The sequence below is a fragment of the Callithrix jacchus genome, chromosome 1 (genome assembly GCF_049354715.1).
Source record: "Callithrix jacchus isolate 240 chromosome 1, calJac240_pri, whole genome shotgun sequence".
NCBI lineage: Eukaryota > Metazoa > Chordata > Mammalia > Primates > Cebidae > Callithrix > Callithrix jacchus.
The window spans coordinates 129,043,480-129,064,584 of NC_133502.1; the positions used below are offsets into that span (position 1 = coordinate 129,043,480).

At 37.6% G+C, this 21,105-nt stretch overlaps 1 long non-coding RNA gene across 1 annotated transcript in view; it reads left to right on the forward strand.

The window, feature by feature from the left end:
- The window catches only part of LOC103793377 (uncharacterized), a 384,615-nt gene that overhangs the window by 49,841 nt on the left and 313,669 nt on the right, over positions 1 to 21,105 (forward strand). The window contains exons 6-7 of the long non-coding RNA XR_013526722.1: positions 4,619 to 4,768; positions 5,163 to 5,348. This is a non-coding gene — a long non-coding RNA (uncharacterized LOC103793377). The remainder of the gene's footprint in view (positions 1 to 4,618; positions 4,769 to 5,162; positions 5,349 to 21,105) is intronic.

Consider the following 21,105-nt stretch of genomic DNA (forward strand, 5'->3'; position numbering starts at 1 on the left):
AAATACCTTACGTTTCTGCAAAGTTTCTTAAATTCTGGCTCTTGTCACACAAGCATATAAGAATGGCTATACTTAAACCCTTCTAATCAATTATATCCATAATATATATGACTGAATGATAAGTTTTCATGACTATGAAATATATACATGTTTGGAGAATCTATTTACAATAGATAATCCTATTAATAGCTGTCATTGTAACACTGTTTATGCAGTAATTGTAATTCCATCTGTTTTTATTTTTAGCATCTTCCCTCCTGATCCCCCAAATTTTAAGGTGCTATCAGGTGTGTATTTTATTTGGTTTTGATGCTTTAGGTTATCTGTAGTTATAATAGCTATATCAATTGTTTATTTAGCAAAAACTTATTGAGTGCTACTATGTGCTTAGATTTTTCTAATGCTGTGAAGGATGATTGGCTAAAATTTTTCCACTTTTATTAGTAATTTGGAAGTTTTTTCTTTCCATGGATTTTAGTCACTGGTAAGACTGTCTCATACTCATAGGTTTTTCTCTACTAAGAAACATGATGTTGAATAAGGTATGAAGTATAACTTAAGGCTTTTTCACATTCTCTGTCATTCATTATATGTTTTTTTTTCTTATGAAGACTATGTGTCCTCAAGAAATTTATAATCTAGCAGGTGAAAGATTTGCTTCTTTCAAAATGTGACTCTAATTCCCCCACTCCTTATGTTGTAAAAGCAGTTGTTTATGCTTTATTTCATTGTTTTCCAAACTGCAGTTATTTACATACCATCCTCATGATTATGCTATTCACATACTACCTGCACTGTTATACTTCTGAAAATATACCATGATTTTAAATTTAATTAAATTTGATGATAATATCTGTTAAATCACTAGGTTGATGTGCTAGTTATAAAATTTTAAATATACTTTAATATAAATATGTTACTACTAAATTGTTTTTTTGTCTGTATGTATCCAAAATCTTGCCTTTAGTACTACACATATGCTTTGGGAAGGTATACCCATGGTAGCCACCTTCGAGAGTGAGTAATGGCATTTATGCAGCCAACAAACATATGAAAAAAAGCTCATCATCACTGGTCATTAAAGAAATGCAAATCAAAACCACATTGAGATACCATCTCATGCCAGTTAGAATGGTGATTATTAAAAAATAAGGAGACAACAGATGCTGGAGAGTATGTGGAGAAATAGGAATGTTTTTACACTGTTGGTGGGAGTGTAAATTAGTTCAACCATTGTGGAAGACAGTGCGGTGATTCCTCAAGGATTTAGAAATAGAAATACCATTTGACCCAGCAATCCATCACTGGGTATATACCCAAAGGGTTATAAATCGTTCTGTTATAAAGATACATGCACACGTATGTTTATTGCAGCACTGTTTACAATAGCAAAGACTTGGAACCAACCCAAATGCCCATCAGTGATAGAATGGATAAAGAAAATGTGGCACATATACACCATGAATACTACACAGCTATAAAAATGGATGAGTTCATGTCCTTTTCAGGAACATGGATAAAGCTGGAAACCATCATTCTCAGCAAACTGACATAAGAACAGAAAACCAAACACCACATGTTCTCACTCTTAAGAGGGTGTTGAACAATGAGAACACATGGACATAGGGAGGGGAACATCACACACAGTGGCCTGTCAGGGGGTAGGGGGGTTAGGGAGGAATAGCAAGAGGTTGGGGGATTGGGGAGGGATAACATTAGGAGTGGTGATAGATGTAGTAAACCACCATGGCACATGTATACCTATGTAACAAACCTGTATGTTCTGCACATATACCCCAGAACTTAAAGTATAATAATAAAAAGTAAATAATTAAAAAAATAAAAAAAGATTGGGTAATGGCAAAAGAAAATAAATGCAGCAATAATGATGGTGCCCATATCAATGGTAATAAGAAGCTATTATTTATTGAGGACATTACATATGTCATTTAACTTTATCTTATTTTATCTTCAAAACATGAATATCAGAAAAATATAAGGCAAAAGGGCAGGAAAGAAGGAACAGTGGAAGTGAAACTGTTTTGCCTAGGGCAGCTATAACTAACACAATATGATGTTTTAGTATTTGTACTTTTTTTTTAAAGTCAGCTGAGATTTCACACCTGTTTATTTTATAAAAATTTGGATGTGATGGTGGAAGATTAACATAATAATCTTTAGCAATTATTAAGCAACAAATTAGTTAAAAATTGTAAAATGCTTAGAAACAGAGTAGAATATCCTAGGTGTTTCCTATAATTAAATTATAAAGCAATTGCTCAGATTATTTTTCATAGTAGTTCAATTAAAGTATGACTTTGGGTCTGTTAGTGTATATGAGCGTGAATGCTCTAGAGGTTTGATCCTTGGCTTTCCTGTATAAGTTCATATATATTTTTGTTATTATCCTGTAAATAACTGAATTATAGTATAGTGATTCTGTAAAAAACACTTTAGTTATTAATACTTTTTGGTGTGAAGTTAACATTAAAAATTTTTATATTTCCAGAACCTGGTTTTTACCTGTGAGGGTCAATGTATCCTTCTTTTAATCTTCTGCATTGGTTTTTTTATAGCTTGATGAAATATGACATGCTTCTCCTTCCTCCCCCTCCTTCCTGTGCCTCTATCCCCACCATTTTTTTTTTCTATTCCTCTTGGCATCTGGATTTCTTTTTCTGCCAAATGAGTCAGTTAGAGAGGAAATGTTTAACCCACATTTGTCATCTTGGCTGGGAAAAGAAGTTTGAAGGCAAAGGTGCCTGAATATGTTTCATTAGGATGCTGACACAACCTTTTTGACTCTCTCCTGAGAATACTACTGTATATTCAAGTTACAAAGTGCTAAATGATCCATTTCCACCACACATGCATTTCACATGATTAATACTTTATAGCTTTTTTCTTTGAGGACAAATATTTTTCTTTTGAAAAAATATTATTTATTTGTGTGTATGTATATGTTTATTTTCCTTTAATATGTGGTTTTCTTCAACAAAGGATTTGATTTTACACACATAAGGAATAGGATTAAGAGGCTAAAGGAAAAATAGGAGAAAGGGAAATATGAGTACAGTGATAAAGTAAAATGAATTGCTTGTATTCTAACACAGAATAGCTACTATCTGTTGATTGTTTATTATATATTTGCCATTTAATCAAAATATCTAGTCTAATGAAATAGTCACTGTTTTGAGTTTGTTTAGATTTAGTAGATGTAGAAACTGAGACTTAGAGAGGTTAATTTACTCAACTCCACATTGCTAATTAGTTGTGAAAGTGGAATTTTAATCCTCTGTTTTTTTCTCATCCAGCATGTCATCACTATAACCCTTATAGTTTGCTTTTGGTACAAGTATGCATATTAATGGAAATGCAAAGTATTACCTCAGCAAATGTACTAATAACTTAGCTTCACTAAATTACTCAATTCTTTTTCTAACCATCTATACATAGGAAACAAAATAGGCTGAGGAAGCAGTAGTTGTCCTGGTGGCGGCTGTGGTGCTGATGAAGGAGGTGGTGGAATGCATAGGTGCCCATGCTTTTTGTCACAATGAAGATCAAAAAGTACATCATTAAAGTTATCCTTGGGGGTTGTATTTTTCACCAAAAACTAAATAAACATATAGACTTAGCAATATGCTATAAAAGTGAAGATATAAGCAGTATAAAATTCTGCCATAAAGCAAGTTGTTCAAGATTGTGGTCCAACCTCTTCAAAATGCTCATAAATCAGAAGGCAAATTTATTAAACAATATTTTATATGTACATATAATAATATACTATACTATACAAATTGGACCTAAAATGAATTCACTTGCTATATTAAATCTTAAACATTAAATGGGCAGCAACTTTGTTTGCACTGGACGTAGACTATAAGAAGAAAATTTGGGACAAGCCGAAGAGTCCAGGTCTCTTGAGAAATCCTTCAGCTTCTTTTCCTCCAAATGAATTTCTTTGTAGCAAATGGAAACCATCCAAATGATTCCCTAGCTACCTCAAAGTACTGTAATTTGTCTACTTTGTAAATTATGGGGCTATATCTAGCACTAATTCAAGAAAAATGCAGCAACTCCCATTATGTCATAGGTACTGTGCTAGGAACTTTATGCATATCATTTTGTTTGATTTTAATAGCAACTTCATGAAATAAGTCATAATAAATCACCATTTTAGATATTGAGAAACCACAGACAGTTTGAGAAGTTAAATAATTTTCCTGTCAAAGACCATATCAATGGTGAAGATGGAATTTGAGCTTATGTACTTAACCATTGGACTACCTGCATGCCCTGTCAAGGAACTGCTAAGGCTGTCATAGAGACTAGATTGTGTATAGATAGTTGTTTCAAGAGAAAAAAGGCAGGATGATCTAGGGAATAGGTTTAAATCAGGTACTGGCATCTGTACTAGAACTGAGAGGTGGAACTATTATTGTATTCTATTTACTGAGTATAGGTATATTCTATTCAATGTATTTCTGTGCTCCTTACACTATTCGAGGTGATAAAAGCGTTTAGGAAGAGGGATTAGGAAATATCCGCTATGTTTAGGTCATAGCCCAATCAAAGGATTCCTTAACATTTGTCTCTTTTTTTCTCCTACATCCAGCCTTCCTTTTGATGAGAAGAAAAAGCCTCATTCTGATTCAACAGCAGAGATCAAAGAAAAGACTTCTGTTTGCTGGCCATCAGATATATGTTATCTGTGTTTAAAGAATTGAAAAACACACATCAAAGGAACATTCTCTTGGAAAGAGAGGTAATGAGATACAGTGAAAGAGAATAGAGATTCTTTAAATCACAGAGACCTAGGATCAAATCCTGTGATTAACACTTTTTAGTAATGTAGCCTAGTTCATTTATTTGAGCCCTGGTTTATTTTTCTGAAAAATGAGGGTGATCTAAATTGCCTAAAATGTAACTCATGACAATAATAGACATGAAATAGTCTTTCATCTCTCTTCTTTGCTCAAGCACTGCTCTGCTCTTCTCATCCCCTTTCTCTTCCTTTTTAACTCTTTATTTTGTCTGTGCCCAATAGTTTTCCCCAAGCCCTATAACTATGTATATGTATATTGTTGTAGCAAAATGTATAAAGGAGACACTCATTATTTGCATCCATTTATATGCTGATATAAGTATTTCATCCTCAGAAGTTTCAGAGGGATGCTGGTGATTTGGTGAGAAAGAAGCAACTATTTCTGTGATTTAATTTCAACATGAGTATTGAAGAGGCTACCCTTTATCCTTTTACTACTGTTGATAACTCCATGCTTCCAAGAACTAATGGGTTGAAGAACTTAGCACTTGTGATGGATTAGTCAAGCAAAAATTATGAAGTAAGTAATCTATAATGTTATAGTATATTACAAATACTGAAATATATTTATTATTTACTGTGATTCTTATAGCTCATTTATACTGTACACAATTCCTTCCATCATTTTATGAAGATGTTATACATATACATAATGAAACTTAGCTAATTAGATACAAAGAACATAGAACTAAATGACTATTTTCTAAATATTTTCCCTCTAAGGAGGTTTTGCAATCCAGCTTTGCTGTGGTTAGACGCTGTGGATGAGAAAACATTCCTTTTTTTTTTTTTAGACAAGGACTCATTCTGTTGCCCGGGCTGTAATGCAGTGGTACAATCATGGCTCACTGCAGCCTCAACCTCTTGGGATATAGTTGTCCTTCTGCTTCAACCTTCTGAGTAGCTGGGACTACTCGGTGTGCACCCCCATGCCCAGCTAATTTTTGTATTTTTTTGTAGAGGTGGGTTTTCAGCATGTTGCCCAGGCTGATCTCAAACTCCTAGAATCAAGGGATCCACCCACCTCAGCCTCTCAAAGTGCTGGGATGACAGGCGTGAGCCACTGCACCCAGCCTGGATGAGAAAACATTGAGTTGGAAACCCAAAAGATGACATAAATAATTTGGTATATTTTAGAGCTGGATTTCAACAACTTTTCAACACTGTCATCCTGTAAATGTCTTTCTGTCCTAATCCCATTGCCTTGCACTCAGCAGAATTGTGTGGCTTGAAGGCAGATTCTGGTATGAAATATCTCAGCTGCGGAAGGCTCCGAAAGGGAGAGATCTGGCTAAAGAGCTCACACCAGACAAAGCTCCTCATCATACTGGCCTAACTCTCCCGATCCTGCATTTCTCAGCAAAACTTTTTCTTCTCTTTCACATAACTCCCATGGAATAATTTCCACTGAATTGCATGGAAGAGGCTGTTCATGGGGCTAGTCTGGCAGTTAAGAGATTTCTATTGGATTTTTTCGTTTTGCAATCAGTTTCATACATTTACATGTATACTTTTCTTGGAGTCATAGTTTATTCTCAGGTCTTTTAGAGTTAAATATCTTTATTCTTTTAAGGTCTTACTTTTTTTTTCTAGTTTTATGGGAGATAACCAGTTTCCAATCCATGTCAGGGGAAATGTAGGACAAATGAATGAAATTTGTAACCACCTTGGATGATGGAATAAGACATTTGGGAGAACACAGGAGAAGTAGGGAGGTTAGGGAGGGATGGCTCTGTGAAAATTTTGTGTTACTCTTGCCTGAGGTCTACTCTTCTGTCATGTTGGTGACTGTTTTGACAATAAGAAATATTTAATGGCACACTTAGTCTTCTAATTTGAAAATGGAAATCATAACAGTTCTTGTCTCATAGGGATAGTATGAGATGAATTAAATAATCCATGTAAGTGGTGTAGTACTATGCTTGCCATTCTGTAAGAGCTCAAAAAACATTCACTTTTTACCTATTAGTATCAATCTTAATTCTAAAATTTTACTATTTAAATATTTTCCAATGGTGTTTCTAAATAATATCTAATGACTAGGCTAGTACACCATGTGGTTCTTCTAGGATTCAAGCATTATTGTTAGGTATGCTGGAATCCTTTCCCAAGTCAGAACTACTTTCTAGAACAGAACTGGGGAGACCTATTTGGAATGTATCTAACTCCAAAGGAAAAAACCATCAGAGGTAACAGATGGGGGATATGTGAAACAACTTTTTAGATATGAATTCTAATTGAATAAAAGTTGCCAAACAGCTCATGCCCGATATCTGAAGAAGAGTTTTAGTCTAAATGGAATGGCTGGAGAGTACAGGAAAAGTTCTTTCCTGCTCTGTCTAACCACAAGCCTCTGTGACATTTTTCAAAGAAATGTAGCCCTTTAAAGCTGAGTGTAAGTCCCAAAGGTGCTTTCTTCATGAAGCTTCTTTTGTCCTCTGCTCTTAGAACCCTTTCTGCACACTGCTGCCTCTGTGTCACCCTCCAGTACATCTGCTCTTACACAAGGGGCCACACAGGGATTGGTCCACATACCAGCCAGGGCACATGGGCCAACTTTTAACAGCAAAGGAAAATGCTAAATCCTACAGTAGGGGCAGAAGAGAAAAATAACATTCTTCAGAGAGCTATGATGGCTCTGAGTAAGATCAAGGACCCTGAAGTAAGACAGACCTGAGTCTGAATCTCAATTCCAACAATAAATTTGTTTATACACTTAAGGCATCGTGTATAGTATTGTTAAATAATAGATACTTTACAAGCTTGTAACTAAGAGGAGGCAAAATAATGTCTGTAAAAGTGTTTCATAGATTAGCCAGCATATAGTAAACATTTAATAATTAGTAGCCATTATTATTTTTCCTTAAAATATTTTTTTCTGGCTTCTTAGCAATCCTAAAATTCAGTCTTGTGTAGACTCCATGGCTAGGACTTGCAGAAGAAAAAAATTGTCTGAACAATTTAGACATTGCTTTTTTGTCCTCAAACCAAGGGATGAATTTTTATTCTAAAATATCCAGACTGTCCATATAACTTAACCAGTTAATTACCAAGTCTGTATTTCTCCTTTATGCAATTGGAAAACATTAAAAAGTTGAATGTATGTACTGTACACATACATGCATACACATAGACTTAAGTACATTAATGTGTATATACCTTCTATAGCACTTAGCTCATCTGTTCTTTCTTATGACATTTTCTATAATCCTTTGAGGTAGGTTTTATATTATCCTATTTTATAATTAAAGGAAAAGGGAACACAGAAAAGCAGCCTGACTTGGCCAGAGGCCTTGCAAGTGTTAGGTAAAGAGTCAGGGAGTCCTGACCTCTTTTCAGTTTTTCTTCCTCTCTACTGCTGTGATGACTGTGGAAGTGAAATACTTCTTTGGCTGCCAAAGAAGCCTCAGCTGAAAGGTAACCAAAGAAAGGAGTATTTGGGAGCAGCATGGCTGAAATCCAGTTAAAAGTTAAAATCCTTTTGGGCAATTTCTCCTTAATTGACAGCAGGAATTGCTGTCACTGCCCTGTCTAGCTACTTTCAAACCATAGGGATGTTAGCAAGAGCTCCCAGTGAATGCTTCCTAGGGGAGCGGTGATTGCTTTGGCTAGCTTCTGCTGTAGCAGTTTTCTGGCGGTGAAAAGTAAGACAATTGGAGGTGGTAATCATTTTCTAATAACCACCTCAGGCTTTTGGCACCTAATTATCTGGCACTGTCTAGGGAAGATCTTTATGCTACCTCATGCTTCTTGTCAAGTCAATCTGCTTATCTAATTTTGCTGGGAAATTTGATATCACCCTTCAAATATCCACCTCAGTGGGATCCAGTGTGTGCCCTGCAAAGTGCTCAAGGAAGAGTCTGATCGGCTCTGACAAGCAAACAGCAGAAAGAAATTTTGTAAAACGGCCACCATTTTTGCAGCTTTTTCACTGTGGTTCCATGGTGTTTGCAATCAGAATGTTGAGTTAATGACACAAGGAAACACTTGGATGTTCATATTGTCTACTTGGTTTTTTTGAAACCTCCCAAGGACTGGCTTCATCCTGTTTGAGAGTCCATTCAACTGTAATTTCCACTCCACTTCCTGTGCAGGCCTGCCTGTGGTTTGTGGGCTGTACATTTCATCTTGCTCCTTTAAGGGGCCCCCTGAACTGAAAATGAAAGAGACTTTTTGTTGCTTCTGCTACCTGCTTATCGTCCAATCCCAATCTCAGGTTTTGTTTTTCTCTTTTTTAAACCCAAGTAGCACTTTTCCAACTTGTGCGTAGCTTTTTCTTTCAGTTCTCTGCTCTTCACAGTAATTAAGCAAGAGTTAGTCTCCTTTTCCAAACCTTGTTTTTGTAATACCTTTATTCCTAAAGAGTTATGCTTATAAGATTAACATAAATATGTTAATTGATTTGATGATTTCATAAACCCCAGACTCGTTGAAAGTTTGCAGGTTTTTGTAAAAGGACTTGCTTAAAATCTTTGCTAATTGACCTGAATTTTTTTCCAAAGGCAGTTATATACAATATTTCTTAAGATAATTCTCTAAATTTGCAACTTGGCAGCATCTCACTGGGACTCTGGAGGGCTGATAAATCATGGAGAGTAGGTCTTCATATAAGGAAGTATGAAAGCTTTGTGTGATAAAAATTACTTAAGAAGGCCCTAAATTTCACAAGAAGTTGGAGATTTTTGTGGAGACTTATAAAATGCATCCTTTGTATCAGTGAAGTTTTTGCTTCTAGGTATATTATACTCACATTGAACATTCCAGAGATTTTGCTTCAGCCTGCTTATACCATGTATATCTGTTATCTGGATAGATAACTTAGACATGTACATTTAAAGGAGTTGGCATCAGCTGCTGCTGGGAAGTTTTTCTTGTGTTAGTTAAGATCCTGTGAAACAGCCCTTGACATTTCACTAGCTGCACAGTTTGCAATAAAATCTACTTTAGCCTGAGGTTAAGTGAAGACTGTGGTCCTCACAGCATGGTGGAGGATCCTGGTGACCAGATAAAAGGAAATTCCTCATTCTCATTTCTGACTTCTTCACGAACTTACATTAAGACCTTAATTGAAAAACTTACTGCCTCTCTCACCAAAATATTGCAAATTTTAATAGTTTCCCCTAACCAAGAAATACAATTACAAGCATTTTATTACTTTTTTCAGTGCCCTTGAAATTTTCAGGCTGGATAGGGGGCTTCAATGTCAAATTCACCAAGTGTTTTATATACAGAGCTCTGCATGGTCCCTAGAGCATAGTAGGCACTCAGTGAAAGAAATAAATGAATGAATGGAAAGTTAGAATTACATTTTAGTGACTTAACTGTGTATTTTCAGAGTATTGTAGTGTTTAGAAAGGGTCAATGATAACATGTTTCTACATGGAGATGCATGACAAATATATTTAACACTTGTCAAGAAGTAGGAATTTAGCTTCTGTCATTCAATCTAGGTTTTCAGTTACGGAAGCATTGAGAATTCCCTGTGGCTGAATAAGGGCAAATCTTTAAGGCAAGTTGAAGATCCAGGCTGCCCATGTGGACATCAATACTCCCACAGAGCACTCGCCATGAAGAAAAGTGTGGGCTTGCTGTCTTTTCATCAAAACTCCTAGAATTTGGCTGACTGCCTGGTTTATCCCAGGACATTAGTCAGCCCACAAATCCCACATTTGTTTATTCAGTGCAGAGCAAGTGAATGCTGCCATTCTCTCATCTCCTTTGTTGGCAACACTTTGTTAACCTGAATTGAGTTCTGCAACACAAAATGAAGTGACTAATCTTTTGAGGGGTTCCCCCTCCCAGGTTCTTGTATGAGCAATTAAATCTATATACCGCAAAGCCCGATGCTGTCATTTTTTCTCATGCTGCCTCTTTATTCTGATGATTTCACATTGTAGTTAATGAAACTAATACCTTCTAGAGTGTGGTTGAACTGGCACCACCATTAAGAAAAGGGGTTTCCAAACTTTTTAGTTTTGTGAGAAAATGTTAGAGGAAGAGGGAAGTTAGGTTGATTATTTATACTTATGTACTCTTCCATGAATTTGCAGTAATTATCACCGTATACTCTCAAAAGTTTTCTAGCTCTGAGTATGTGAGTCTCAAAGTACAAGCAGTAGGAATCTTAGCACAAAACAACCAGTTTGGACTATCACACAGTTAATATAGGATAGATCTAGAGTATGGACCTAAACAGACTATGTATTCTTTATCACTAAGTTATTTATCTATCTACAAGTGTCTAAAAAGACCTGGACTTTTTAGCGAAAGTTTGAGAATCTAGGTTTCTAAGTTTCTATTGACCATGAAAGAGTGAATAGTTTTAGAAGACAGTTGGGGGCAACATAGTACAAGACAGAAGAGGGGCTGAAGAAAATCATAAAGTTGAATATGTTTGCCATAGGCCCCAGCTGTTTTTCAGCATGTTTCACCTAGCAGCTTGGCAAATAATTCTCATTGATCATTAGGTCTATGAGATTCATGGAAATTCTATGTGATTCATAAAGTTTTGGCCCTGACTATGTGTACCGTTGATAACTTGTTTTTCTCTCTCCTTCTTCCCTTTTCCTCCAACTTGTATCCAGAGCTACCTTCCAGATTTTCTATCACTGTCTTTCTTTCTAGTGTAAAAGAATGCAAGTATGTATCACATAGAATTATAAAAATATCAAATGATAGGACTGAAAATCAAATCAACATCTTTCCTATGTGAAAACCTGTGTTCTTTCTGCTCTACTTCCTGAAATTTAATTTAAATTTAAATTTAATTTTATTTGTTGTTATTGCTGTTTTTTTCTTGAAGCAGAGGCTCACTCTGTCTCAGCTCACTGCAACCTCTGCCTCTCACGTTCAAGCGATTCTCCTGCCTCAATCTTCCAAGGAGCTGGGATTACCGGTACCTGCCATCATGTCTGGCTAATTTTTGTATTTTTAGTAGAGAAAGGGTTTCACCATGTTGGTCAGGCTGGTCTTGAACTCCTCACCTCAAGTGATCTGCCTGCCTCAGCCTCCCAAAGTGCTGAGATTACAGGCGTGAGCCACCTTGTGTGGCCTGCCTGACTTTTAAAAATGATTAAACTCACATTTATTATTTATCAGATGCCTCTGCCACTTTATGTTTCTAAAATTTATTTTTTTTTATTAAGGTATAGTTAAATAAAAATATTTATTGTGTAAAGGGGAATGTTTTGATATACGTATACATTGTGAAATGGTTAAATTAAACTAAGGTATCTGTCACCTCATACGCATATCATAGTTTTGTGGTGAGAACATTTATGATCTACTCTCTTGGCAATTTTTTAATATTCTGCTGTCTGACTTCTAACCCAAGGCTTGGATTAGGACAGTCTTTGTAGCTTAGTTTTAGGTTCAGGGATCACAAAAGTTGTTTTATCCTTTGGGCTTTTGCAACTTGCTATTTTCTTAATGAAGATCTGGGGAAAAGATTAGTTTAAGTGGTTTTTAAAGTAGCCATTAGCTCAGGACATATTCAGCCAAGGCAGGATAAGTAGTTTTGCCAGCATTCTCCTGTAGATATTTTTTTCCACGGTCTTTTTAGAAAGATAACTTTTAAAAACCTTTATTTTCTGTGATTAATCTCTTTCCCTACTTTTCTATAGAGGACCAGGAATATGTGTCAGTAATTCTTGGGCCTGGGGCAGATGATCCATGTGCTGGCAGACAGATATCCAAAGTGACAAAAGAGGTTGTCCTTTGAAAATACTTTTCCTGGCTTATGTTCTATATTTTTGTATTTGATTCAGTGAAAATGTTTATTGAGGACCTACTACATACCACACACTCTGATACATTATGAGGGGTTGGGGGACCTATATTATAGTCCATCTGGGATACAGGAAGGATGAATAAAGAATGCAAACAATTATAGTACAAAACAGAATAAAATTTGACATGCAATAAATTTGATATCCAATAGTATAGAGGAAGAAAGCATATTTTATTACTGGAGTTAGGAAATGTATTACAAAGTTGATGGTATCTTGATGGGTCTTGAAGGATAGATAGAATTTTGACAGGTGAGGAGGTATTCCAATGCAGAAGAATAATAGGAGCAAAAGCACAGAGGTGAGAAATTGGAGGGGAACTGTGAAAATTACCACATAGAATAGAGGCAGGGAAATAAAGGGTGGCCAGATTTATATAGTGAGCAGTGAGCTGTGTGGACACAGTTGACTGTTCACTCCTTCTTGAACCCCTGCTTACTCCAGAGTCACCACCTCTCCTGGCTTTTTGCCAATCTTCCTGGCCACAGTTTCTCAGTCTTCTCTTCTGGCTCTCTTCGTTGGCCTGAATGCTACATGTTGAATGATGGTCAGCTTCAGTTTTTGTGTGCTCTCTTCTCTTAAGTTGCCATCATTTCAATATCTTTAAATGTAATCTACATCTAGGTGACCTCCAAACCAGTAACCTTGCCCATGACCCATGTCCTGAACTACAGATTGTCTATAAAACCATATACTCAATATCTTCACTTTTTATGTCTAAATCTCTATGTCTGATTTAGAATTCTTGATTCTTTGTTTTTCCTCTGTGCTGGAAATCCTGTTCTTACCAGTCTTTCCCCATCTTAATTAATGAACTTGCCATCCACCTAGTGGCTTAGTCCTCAAAACTAGAGGTTAATCTAGATTTAGTCATTTTTCTTACTCTTGTCATATCATTACATATTATTTTGAGTTTACCTCTACCAGACCCCAAATAGGTAACTGCTGTCTTTGTTATGATAGTAATATTTGCCTCTGAGTATATGTGAATTAATTTGATAAAAATAAATATTATATTTAAAATATTAATTTCACAGAGATTGTCTTTTAATTTCTTTCCAGAAGTTAACTTATAAGTTGTTGAGTAGAGCCATGTATTCTTCATGTACGCTAGAATTTTCTTCTGTCTTTCAAAAGAGCCTTCACATTCTCTTGCCTTACAGACTCAGGTGCTATGGATTAGACAGACAAGTACATGTTCTGTATATCTATTACACAGTGAACATAACAGCTATGATTGTGATCTTCCAAAGCTTATATTTTTAATAAAAATTAATTAAATATTCTGAGCCAGTGAAAAAAGGTAGATGCCACATTGCAGCATCTAGTCAAAAGGATATTTCTACTGACCACGCTAGGGAAGACATAAAAATATAGTTGTAGAAAGTGATGTAGTTTTGGCCAAATGTGGTGGTTCACACCTGTAATCCTAGCACTTTGGAAGGCCAGTGTGGGCAGATTGCTTGAACTCAGGAGTTTGAGACCACCCTGGACAACATGGTGTAAACCCTATCTCTACAAAAAACACAAAAAAATCAGCTGGGTGTTGTGGTGGGTACCTGTAGTCTCAGCCACTTGGGAGGCAGAGGTAGAGGATTGCTTGAGCCTGGGAGGTGGAAGTTACAGTGAGCTGAGATAGTGCCACTGCACTCCAGGCTGGGTGTTAGAGTGAGACCCTGTCTCAAAACAAAAACAAAAACAAAAACCAAAACAAAACTAGTGATATAGTATTGAGAATAGATTGCCTCTCACTTGCTTCATCGTCTATTCTTATGTAATTTTCAAAGTAAGTTCATTTTAGAGGGTACTAACAAGTTTCCATTTATTTATTTATTTATTTATTTTTCTTACATTCATTTCTTCTCAGTCTCTCCAATGAACACCTTCACTGATATCCAAAGTGTGAAGATAGACACTAGGGAAAAACATGGACCTAACAAAGGACAAATGGAATTGTTAGAAACATTTTCCAGAAGAACACTACTCTGTGGCCATTTGAATCTTTGCTTCTTTCTAGGTTTGACAATGAGGCTATCATATAAGCCCAAATGTAAACTGAAAGAGGTTGAATCAGTCAGGATAAACCCTATTGTGCTGTGATAACAAACAACCTCAAAATTTCATTGGCTTAAAATACACAGAATTATTCTTACTCATGATACATATTCATCAATGATCTGCAAGGGATCTGCTCACTGAAGTCACTGAAGTGAACTCCAACTGATGGAACTGCCACTTTTTGGTCACTATGTGTATTAATCTGTTTTCATGCTGCTATTAAAGATCTGAAACTGGGAACAAATAGAGGTTTAATTAGACTTACAGTTCCACATGGCTGAGGAGGCCTCAGAATCATAATGGAAGGTAAAAGGCACTTCTTACATGGTGGGAGCAAGAGGAAAATGAAGAAGAAGCAAAAGTGGAAACCCCTGATAAGCACATCAGATCTCGTGAGACTTATTTCACTATCATGAGAGTAGCATGGGAAAGACTGGCTCCTATGATTCAATTACCTCCCCCGGGTCCCTCCCACAATATATGGGAATTCTGGGAGATACAATTCAAGTTGAGATTTGGTGGGGACATAGGCAAGCCATATCAGTTTGCCCCTGGCCCCTCCAAATCTTGTGTCCTCACATTTAATAACTAACCATGCCTTCCGAATAGTCCTCCAAAGTACTAACTCGTTTTAGCATTAATCCGTAAGTTCACAGCCCAGTTTCATCTGAGACAAGGCAAGTCCCTTCTGCCTATGAGCCTGTAAAATCAAAAGCAAGCTAGTTACCTTCTAGATACAGTGGTGGCGGTGGGGGAGTCGGAGGGGGGCAGGTGAAGGTATTGCATAAATAGAGCCATTCCAAAAGGGAGAAATTGGCCAAAACAAAGGGGTTACAGGGCCCATGCAAGTCTGAAATCAGTGGGGCCGTCAAACTGTAAGTCTCCAAAATGATCTCCTTTGTTCCAGGTTTCATATCCAGGTTACACTGATGCAAGAGGTGGGTTCCCATGGTTTTGTGCAGCTCTACCCTTGTAGTTTTACAGGACACAGCCTTCCTTCCTTCCCAGCTGCTTTCACAGGCTTGTGTTGAGTGTCTGTGGCTTTTCCAGGTGAACAATGCAAGCTGTTGGTGGATCTATCATTCTGGGGTCTGGAAGATGGTAGTTCTCTTCTTACAGCTCTGCTAGGCAGTGCCTAGAGACTGTTTGTGGGGGCTCCAACCCCACATTTCCCTTCTGCACTGCCCTAGCAGAGGTTCTCCATGAAGGCCCCACCACTGCAGCAAACTTTTGCCGGGCATCCAGGAATTTTCATACATCTTCTGAAATCTAGGTGGAGGTTACCAAACCTCAGGTCTTGACTTCTGAGCACCGACAGTGTCAACACCATGTGGAAGCTGCCAAGGCTTGGGGCTTCTACCCTCTAAAGCCACAGTCAGAGCTGTACTTTGGCTCCTTTCACCCACAGCTGGAGCAGCTGGGACACAGGGCACTAAGTCCCTAGGCTGCACACAGCACACAGACCCTGGGTCTGGTCCATGAGACCACTTTTTCCTTCTGGGCCTCCAAGCCTGTGATGGGAGGGGCTGCTATGAAGATCTCTGACCTGGTTTGGAGACATTTTCCCCATCATCTTGAAGATTAACATTAGGTTCCATGCTACTTATGCAAATTTCTGCAGCTGGCTTGAATTTCTCCCCAGAAAATGGGCTTTTCTTTTCTATCGCATAGTCAGGTTGCAGATTTTCTGAACTCTGTTTCCCTTTCAAAACTGATTGCCTTTAACAGTGCCCAAGTCACCTCTTAAATGCTTTGCTGCTTAGCAATTTCTTCTGACAGATACCCTAAATCATCTCCCTCAAGTCCAAAGTTCCACAAATCTCTAGGGCAGGGCAAAATGCCACCCGTCTCTTTGCTAAAACATAACAAGAGTTATCTTTGCTCCAGTTCCCAACAAGTTCCTCATCTCCATCTGAGACCACCTCAGTCTGGATTTTATTGTCCATACCACTATTGGCATTTTGGGAAAAGCTATTCAACAAATCTCTATAAAATTCTGGTTCCCCACATTTTCCAGTCTTCTTCTGAGCCCTTCAGACTGTTCTAATCGCTGCCTGTTACCCAGTTCCAAAGTTGCTTCCACATTTTCATGTATCTTTTCAGCAATGCCCCACTCTACTGGTACTAATTTACTGTATTAATTGGTTTTCACACCTGCTGATAAAGACATACCAGAAACTGGGAACAAAAAGAGGTTTAATTGGACTTATAGTTCTACATGGTGGGAGAGGCCTCAGAATCATGGTTGAAGGTGAAAGGCACTTTTTTTTTGAGACATAGTCTCACTCTGTTGTCATGCTGGAGTATGGTGGCACTATGTGGGTTCACTGCAACCTCCGCCTCCCCGGTTCAAGTGATTCTCCTGCCTCAGCCTCTTGAGTAGCTTGGACTATAGGCATGTGCCACCATGCCCGGGTAATTTTTGTATTTTTAGTAGAGATGGTAATTCACCATATTGGCTAAGGTGGTCTCAATCTCTTGACCTTGTGATCCACCTGCCTTGGCCATCCAAAGTACCAGGATTACAGGCATGAGCCACCATGCCCAGTTGGTGAAAGGCACATCTTAACGTGGAGGTGGCAGTAGAACAATGAGGAAGAGGCAAAAGTGGAAACCCCTGATAAGCCCATCAGATTTCATGAGACTTAATTCACTATCACAAGAAAAGCATGGGAAAGACCGGCCCTCATGATTCAGTTACCTCCCCCTGGGTCCCTCCCACAACATGTGGAAATTCAGGGAGATACAATTAAAGTTGAGATTTGGTGGGGACACAGCCATATCATATCACTATGCCATAAGTTTTTGTTGTTTTTTTTAAAAAAACTTGAGGATCTTGTACTGATAATGTCTGGTCCAGAAGTGAAGCACATTTCTTTTTCTTGCAACTGGTTGGCCAGAACCAGCTTCCAGCTGTGATGGCCATGGGTGCTGTTTGCCAAATATTTTACTTCCCTCCAAGTGTTGGCTTGGTGGGGCCTAGTGGCCGTCGCAGCTGGAAGCTCTCAGTCTGGAACTCCTTCGCCAGGCCTCCCATTTCTGGAACTCTGGGAACAACAATCCAGGAATCTGATGACATCTTTTTCTTTACTAGCCAAAAGGGAGAACAATTAGCAAATAAACTCAATTTCTCCCATTTATACTTTTAAATTTGAAAACTAGTTGTGTATTTATAAGAAAGTGAGGTTTGAGCATCATGAAGAAAAATATAAAGATCTTTAAAAAGCATATAATCAAGCCTATTAGCTACAAATGGATCAAATATGTGTCTGATTAATCACAATCAAGTCTGTTATATACAAAATTCATCCATTAATAGCAACTAAATATCATTAGATAGGTAATAGTCCTGTGTTTAAAATAGTAATCTGTTTGGAAACAGGAATGAATAATCAGTATTATTCTTAATATATTTGAAAATTAGATGTGTTTATCTGTCCCAACCCTTACAAGTCTGTATGCCTAAGTTTTCTTCTTTGCAAAAGGGGAGAGGGGATAATAGTACCTGACTTTACTTTAGTTGTGAAGATTAAATTTGTACCTTTATATGTAGCTATATATACATATATATATATATATATATATATATATATACACATATATATGTATGTAAAATATTTAGGCTTGTGGCTGACATTAAGTATTAAAAAATACTGGCTATGATTATTATCCTCATATTATTATCAGGTATGACACATTTATAATTTAAACAAAAGTCCTACAAAGAACTCATAAGTTAAAATAAGACAATCTCTTCAAAAGAGAACAAATTTTGGAACATTTTTTAGTCTCTAGAAAGATATTACTGATGTTATGAGTTAAATGGGTCTATGAAGGGAAAATACAGGTGGAACTGGGCCACTGTTTGCAGAGGATTGTGATGTTTCCTTATCTCTGCTGACTCTTCATCAGTTCTATAGCTAGTTCAACTGAAGCCTCCATAACCTCTGGACTATAAAAATGTACCATGCTAATATTAGCATGATGAATGAAATTCATTCAAAAAGTTAATAGTTTTCAAAAGCGTCTTCAGGTATACAATTGAAGATTCTACATTCTTGAAAAGGAAACCTTTACAGCCTTTTACTGAGGAGATAATAAAAGTGATGTGTGTAAGACACACATATATATATATATACAGAGAGATTTATATACAAGTTTTGGACATGTAGTTTCAAGGCACTTTACTGGATTTATAATTGGAAATGTTCAGCTAAAGCTTTAATGGTGCTTAGGAGAGAGGTCTGAACTAATAATAGAGATTCCAAAGGCCTTTACATCAAGAGAATAACTGAAGCTATAGGAGCAGATGAGGCATACCTCTAAAGATGAGGAGAGAAGAAAGCCTTAAGTGAGCTCTGAGAACTTTGCTATTTAGTGTCCTCATAGAGGGGATGGAGGATTCTTCACAAAAAGTTTAGTTTTGTGACAGCGCATTTCCCTGATTTTATTCTTACTTCTTGGAACACCAGTTTTTTTAATGAAGAAGAAAATTATGTTGTCTGCTTAAAGTAAAGAAGGCAGGTGTTGATGGGGTTCCTTAATAGAGATATATAGGTTTAAAATACCTAGAAAAGTAGGAGGTAGAATTGATCAAGTAAAAAAATTGAAGAGATTAATTGAAGTCCTAAGATCAGAGACCATCTGTCTGTTGTGACAGTAATCCAAATCATTGTAAAAATGTATTTAGGAGTATTTGGCCTGGTAGGTACCAAGACAGCATTGATCCTGTGTTAGGAGTTTGCCAGGTGTGTGCAATAGAGAGACATGAAGGGATCTGAGGTTGCTGATGAGTGACCAGTTCAGATGGCAACTACTTGTAGTCTGTTTTTGGGAAAGGCTAGTGGCCTATGAAGAAATGAAGACCCAGGAGCTGGAGGACTCAAAGAATTTGGAGAGCAGATGTGTGCAAGTGAGAGTTTTGCAAGCACTGGGGGACAGGCAGCTGGGGCAGAGAGTGTATTATTTGCAGTTATGATATTGGGTATGGAGCTATTTTTGTTGATGGTGAAGCTCAGGATTTAAAAAAAATTTATTTATTGTTCCCACATGTCATGGAGGCTTCTTATTTTGCCACAAAACCACTGGTGATGTTGCCTGTGGCCACCTTGGAGATGACTCTGGAGGTATACAGGATGTATCCCTGGAAATGGTGGGGAGTAGAAGTTGAGTAGAAGGAGATTTGTTATTGAGTATTTAAGGTCAAGGAACAGATTGAGGGTGTTGGGTAGATTGCCCACTAAGACCCTGGGGTTTTCTAGCATGACAGAAGTTGAAGTTGAGGAGGAGAAGAGTCCTATTGTGTCTTGAAGAATGTGATCAGGAGGTATTTCTAATGACACAAACATAGAAGTATGCATGCTGGTATAGTCAGATGGCACGAGTACCAAGGTAGAAATGTGGTGGTTCTAAAGTGGCATTAAGGAGCCAATAAATTATCATTCCTACTCTTAGCTCTATGGCAGATGAAATACACAGCACAGTGTGGGGGGAAAATGTGGAGCTTATTGGGGACGGGGTCTTTCATATAAAGGAAGAAGATTTCAGAAGGCATAGTGGTGTGAAAAGAGGAGAAGCCAAGGAGAAAGGACAATAAAGGGTTAAGAACGAGGGGAGGTTAACTGACTTTCTTTCAGCATATGAGGATTATAGGAATGGAAACCTTAATTGGAATTAATTGACCACAAATATTCCAAAGACGGAGTGAGTCAGTTAGAGACAGAGATGTCTGAGTGTCTGAGGGTCTGAGGTGGGATTTGGCCCAGTCTTGTGTGGGTGGGCTCACTGCGTGGAGCCTGGGGTCTTGAGGATCTGAACTTGGGCTTCCTCCTGTGTGCATGGTGGAGGCATCTGGTCTGTTCTTCCTAGGGGGTCTCGTGATGAGCTGAGTGGCCAAATGCACAATGGTTTTCATTTAACATCTCATTTCTAGCCTAATGACAAACCTAAAAGGTGGGCATGACATTAATGTTAATAAAATAAGTGCATTTCTTCCATCCTTGGAGTTGGGAGGATTCAATGCAATTGTGTGTGGGAAAGCACTTTAACAACTCTATATTACTATAGATATGCTAGGTTTTATTGTTACCCGCACCTTTGATGTATTTCTCTTTGTGCTCTTCACTGTATCTCTAACACATTCCCTAAGATAATTAGGGCTGCCCTTTAACAAAGCCAAGATTATTTATAGTGGAAAACTGGCACCTGGGCTGATTCTCTCTAGTGATTATGTAGTTTTGATGTGGACTGGCATCCTTCCCTGGAGTTTGAGTACCTCCCTCAGCAGCTTCTCCCGTCCAGAAGTTCCATCTCTGTGCTTTTCTATTACAAAGCCCAGACTCCCATCTAGGCCACCCACCAGGTTCCTCTTTTCAGTCTTAAGGACATTTTTAGCTCCTGGCTCATTTGTGAAATGGAGTGGACTGTCATGCT